Source organism: Rhinatrema bivittatum, chromosome 5 (genome assembly GCF_901001135.1).
Source record: "Rhinatrema bivittatum chromosome 5, aRhiBiv1.1, whole genome shotgun sequence".
Taxonomy (NCBI): Eukaryota; Metazoa; Chordata; class Amphibia; order Gymnophiona; family Rhinatrematidae; genus Rhinatrema; species Rhinatrema bivittatum.
Window position 1 is genome coordinate 308411664 of NC_042619.1, and position 6000 is coordinate 308417663.

The following is a 6000-nucleotide window of genomic DNA, read 5'->3' on the forward strand; positions in this document are numbered from 1 at the left end:
CCGCCTTTTAAAATTCCAGATCTGCCCATGTGCATCGGATTATATTTAGTTCAATTTCTCTTTACAATATTTATTTACCAACATTAGATATTCTGCTTTTTTCCCGAAATTGCAGATTACAATTGAATTAGACTAGGTTGATAGGTTCAATAGCAATAACATCATAGGATCCATGTCTAGACATAGCGGCTGTTGGCTCTTATGTGTGAGCAGGCTGGGGGGGAGGGCCTGATTGAACAGCCATGGCTTTGCTTTCTTCCAGAAGGTGAGGATGGCTCACGCTGAAGGTGCAATGGGTAGCGCGTTCCAGATTTTGGGTGTGTAGCGGCTGAAAGCGCACAGTCTGCTGCAGAGCAGTTTTGCAGATGTTAGATGGCTGGTGGGGCAAGGAGAAGAAGGGCCTTTTGGGAGGAATGAAGATTTCTTGTGGGGCTGTAGGTGGTAAGAAGAAGGGACATACACTCTGGGGCCTGTTTCTTCACACATTTAAAGACAAAGCAGAGGGTTTTGAATTTTATCCTGGATTGAATAGAATGGGCTTGATGAGGTCTGTTGCTTTGGCCTCTACCCTGCAGTATTTTGCAGTAGTTGGAGGTGTTTCATGCCATTCAGAAGGGAGTTGCAGTAGTTAGTCAGACTGGTGATCCGTGCATGAATTACAGAGGCTAGGTTATGCTGGTCAGAGTAGTTGTGTAGTTGGCAGATCTGGATACAGTCACTTTAAACGATTTAAATATCCTGAAAATATACCATAAACAAGGCAGCGGGACTGTATATTTTCAGGATATTTAAATAGTTTAAAGTGACTGTTTCCCGATTTTTGTCAAGATATCTCCTCTTATTCTGCTACTACTGCGGATGCCTTGCTGCCTTGTACGTTCTTACAAAAACTTTAGTCCTGGGGGAATTCTGCGCTACTGCGGAGCACAGAATGTGCGCAGAAAATGGCAGAGGAGACCCCAGCATGCCGCAAACTGCGCGCGAAATGAAGGCCCCGGTGCACCATTCGTGGAGAAGATGAAGGCCCCCCATTGCCGCGGGATGCGCTCCGCTCGCGGCAAAGATGAAGGCCCCCGGTGAGAATGAATGTGTGTGTGAGAGAGGGGAGGGGAGAGTGAGAGAGCAGGGGGAGGGGAGAGAGGGGAGGGGTAGGGGAAGAGAGGGGATGGAAAGAGAGCGGAGAGGGGAGGGTGAAAGAGCAGGGGGGTAAGAGAGAGCAGGGGGGTGAGCAGGAGGGTGTGAGAGAGAGCATGGGAGATGAGAGAACTGGGGGGGGGGGGGGGGGGGAGATGCTTGAGTGTGGGTGCCAGAGAGGGAACCTATATGAGGAGATTGTGAAGGAGTGTGTATGTGTGTGAGAGATTGGGAGCTCGTGTGTATATGAAAAAGGGATTGTGTGTATGTGAGGGTGCTAGCCTGTGTGACGGGATTGTGTATGTGTGAGAGAGAGCCTGAGTGAAGGGGTGCATGAGAGAGAGACATAGGTAGCCTGTGTGAGGATGTATGTGTGAAAGAGAAAGGAAGCTTATGTGAGTGTGTATGCAAGAGAAAGGGCCCTGTATGAGGGGATGTGTGCGAGAGAGTGAGGGAGCCTGTATGAGGGTGTGTGTATGTGTACTAGAGAGAGGGAGCATGTGTGTGAGAGAGGGAGGGACAGAGGGAGCCTGTGTGAGGGGCAGTATTGAGAATGGGGTCAAACTCTGGGACTGGCAATAGAGAGGAAGGGGTTGAGCCTAGAGGTGGAGGAGCTGGGGCCTGAGAGGGCAAAGTGGCCAGGGGAGTAGGGAGAATGGAAGGGACACTCTTACAGTGAATTTCTAGGGAAATTTCTGCTCAAAATATTTAAAATTCTGCATCTCTAAGCAATAACTTTTTTCTGTATTAAAGTAAAATGTAATTATTTAAGAACCGTCATGTAAATTGTGTTATTTTGACCAATATAAAGTTTGCAGAATTTTGAGAATTTTAAGTTTTTGTGCGCAGAATTCCCCCAGGAGTACAAAATGTATCTTGAATTAAAACACTCTTTGCACCTTTGATTTCAACACTTGTGTGGGAATTAACTCCCTTTGGTTTCTCCCGAGGCAGCCCCTATGGCGAAACAAGGCCATGGCGGGGGACTGCATTTTCTTGAAATATTGGTGCTTAACGTAAACATTGCTTTTCAAAGATTTAATTATATGTACTTATGATTATGTGGAGCAGCATAACGTTCTGGTTACACACCTTTTTGTTTTTGCATGTACTATCCGGTGTGACTCCCGTTTACCCCACACTAACTGCTGATAAGTAAATAAATGAAGCTCTGCATCGTGCTGTAGCTTAAGCAAGGCAGAGGACTATTTCTGAAACGGGATTCCGAGGCGAGCGCCCGCTCTCCCAACGCGCGCCCAGGCCACTCTCCTGGGCGCATGATTCTGTATGCAAATGAGGGCCCGCGCTAATAAGGAGGCGCTAGGGACACCAGCACGACCCTAGCGCCTCCTTATTGGCAGAAGCGGCGGCTGTCAGTGGGTTTGTCAGCCGACGCTCAATTTTACCGGCGTCGGTTGTCGAACCTGCTGACAGCCAACACTTCGGAAAACGGACTCAGGCAAAATTGAGCGTCCGTTTTCCAACCCGTGGGCAGATTTTTTTTATTTTTTATTTTTTAGATTTTTTTATTTTTTTTTATTTTTGGGGCCTCCGACTTAATATTGCTATATTAAGTCGGAGGATGTACAGAAAAGCAGTTTTTTCTGCTTTTCTGTACACTTTCCTAGTTCCAGCCGAAATTAACGCCTGCCTTTGGGTAGGCGTTAATTTCTGAGAGTAAAATGTGCGGCTTGGCTGCACATTTTACTTTCTGAATTGCGCGGGACTAACTACTAGGATCATCAACATGCATTTGCATGTTGTGGGCGCTATTAGTTTCGGGGGAGGTTGGACGCGCATTTTCTATGTGCTATTACCCCTTACTGTATAAGGGGTAAAAATAGCACATCGAAAACTTGTGTCCAAACGGGGGCTAACGGTGCGCTCGGCCTGAGTGCACCGTACTGAGTCGGCATGTGTGTGAGGCCTGCACTGGTTTCTATGCCCTGGAGGTGATGAGTAACAGTAGCCAAATCTCTTTTTTTTGGGTGCCATGGCCAGACTTGTCTGATGCCACTCCTGAGAAGCTTAAGCTCTACCAGTCCAGACCAAACACCAGCTTTGCTTTTTAGAGGGATGGTGCCCCCTAAAAGCCACGAGCTGCTCACCCATTTTAAGGTGGGCACATGGAACAGAGAATTTCCTAACCTTCCTCCATGAACACTGTCCAAATGTCAGTCCGTTGCTTCTCACTGGCAAGGGTCCTGTACCAACAAGGGAAAGAGTGAAGGATTTTAATGGGCTATGCAACCGTGTGAGAAATATCCCCTTACATTTCCAGAAGGCGTTAGTAGTTTCCCTTTGCCTTGGAAAGGTTAAGAAAGGTGACTTTGCCTTGTGTGACCTCAGTCTCGCCACTTGAACAGCTCAGGCGGGGCTGAGACCCACATCCCAGCAGGGGAGCTATCCCCTCCTCTGCTCCCCCTTCCCACCACCACCCAACCAGCCCTCCTGTCCAACGAGATGCTGGTGTAGCTTTCCCCAGCACCAAGTAAAATGGATATTTCATCATGCTTCTCTGTGTGACCTTGCAGGCTGTATGCATGGCAGAGATAATGGTTTGGAAACGTGTATGTTTCTGCTGAACTGATGCATTTCTGCTAACTGAGCTTTTCTCCTCCTGTCCCTTCCTGCACGGGGGCTGGGGAGCTGCTGCTGAGAGTCCAGCGGTTCATTTGAAAGTATCAAACATTTTTAAGTTGTTTCTGTGCTACTGTCCCAGCCTGTGGCTCTTGCAAAGGGTGGCTAGATCCAATTTTTTTTTCACTTTTGCATGTCTCTTGTACGAGGAGTAAGTTTTTAGTTCTAGCTGTCTGTCTAAACCCTTTGCTAGGATCAAAAAAACGTCGCTCTTCCCCCTTGCAAAGTCCGAATGAAGATATTTGATGTAAATTGGGATCGGCGGCTCAGAGTGTGCGAATGAAACCGAATCTCGAATCACTAAACTCGCGGGTCACACACGTCAGATCAGCTCGTTGCTTGGCTTAAAGTTGCAGCACTGTACAGAACTGTTAACCCTCAATGGGGCTCGGGAAATTACATAACAGTTTGTGTCATGGGGTATTTTTATGTCCCATCCATCCACACTGTTGCTATCATCTAGAACAGGGGTTCCCAACCTTTTTGGAAGCATGGATCCCTCTTCAGCCTCCAAAGGTTTAATGGTTTCCCACATTCTTCTCTTTAACTTTGACATATAGCTGTATGTCATGTATGGAAAAGTTACTGATGTAAAACAAATAATACAGAGGTCAATATTGAAAGCAGTCTGTGTAAGATGGCAGGGTAAGCTAATCTGGCTAATTTACCTGGGATATTCAGTAGCATGGCTATGCTGCTCAGTATCCGGTATCCAATTAACTTAACTGGAAAAGTCCGAATATCACTACTTAGGCTAAATTAGCTGGATAACGAACGCTGCGCCTGATCCGTCCATAGCCTACCACAGCTTACTTGGCTAACTACTTAGCCGGATAAGCCACTTATTATTCAGATAAGTGCAGGCCGCTAAACACAGCCATATATTCAGCAGGCACCAGATAAGTCTGTGCTTATCCAGTTAACTGAAGTTCAGTGATTATTATTATTATTATTATTATTATTATTCACGGAGCGGAAGGTTGGAGGGCTGCCATCTCCAAAAAAAAACAAAAAACAAAAAACAAAAAAACAAAAACAAAAAAACAAACAAACAAAACAGAGGTGGGTAAGAGTATGGGGCAGGGGTGTGGCCGTTTGTTGCAGCAGTTGCTACCCCTGATTGAGCTGGATGTTCATTGGGATGCGGATACGGCGCTGCTCTCTGCATTGGTGGTGGGGTGGAAGGGAATTGGGGCCGGAGGGTGCAGGAAGCCAATAGTGACGGGGGAGGGGGAGAAAAAAAAGGGGGGGGGGAGATAAAAAAAAATGGATAAACTGTGTAGCTTGCTGGGCAGACTGGATGGGCCGTTTGGTCTTCTTCTGCCGTCATTTCTATGTTTCTATGTTTCTATAAATATCTGGCTCAATATGCACACCCGAGAGAGAGTGAGAGAGAGACTGGTGGGGATGGAATGTGGACGATAGGGAGGGGAGGACTGCAGGACTGATGGGGAGAAAGAGGGAGGGAAGAGAGAGACTGGTGGGGGGTGGAAGGGTGGAGAAAAATTCACCCTACCAACTGTGAAATTTGTTGGGACAGTGTAATAATTTCACTTTACTGCTATTGGGCCGTTGGGGCTGCGCTGTTACATAACTTCTGATTTCACTGCTGTTATCCTGAGGGACACGTCGCCAGCTTTTTCAGTTAATCAAGCTATGTGGCTGGGAGATTGAGGGGAGTGTGGGCTCGCCTTATCGACTGTGAAATTGGTCAGGACTATGCAGTAATTTCACCTTGCTGCTGCCAGGCTGTTGGGCCTACCCTGTGACATCACTTCCGGTTTTGCTGCCTTTATCCTGAGGTACACGAAGCCTGCCAGCAGCAGGTCGTCCCGAAGGGGCATACCAAAAGGGAGTGCTCCTTTGAGTGTCCCATGAGAGTGTCAGAAGAAAATAGGATTATAGTTGTTGTCATTGCTAGTTTGGTTTGCTAAGTTTGAGAATTAGTATTATTTTCAGAAATGGGTGGGAGTGATTTTATAGGAAAGGGGTGGTTGAGGGGGCTGAATGTTGGGGCTGTCCAGGCTATTCCTACTGTGATAGCTAGGAGAAGGAATAAAAGGGTTAAAGCTGTTAGAGAGTTGCAAAATAGTTATGTGGGGAGGAGTGAGAACTTGGTGGTGGTTCTTTTGTAGAAGGTTGGTTTTTGTAATCCCGAAAATCCGTCTTTGGTTTTAAAGCGGTTACTGATGAACGTATATTCTACCTAAAAAGAAAACATCGACT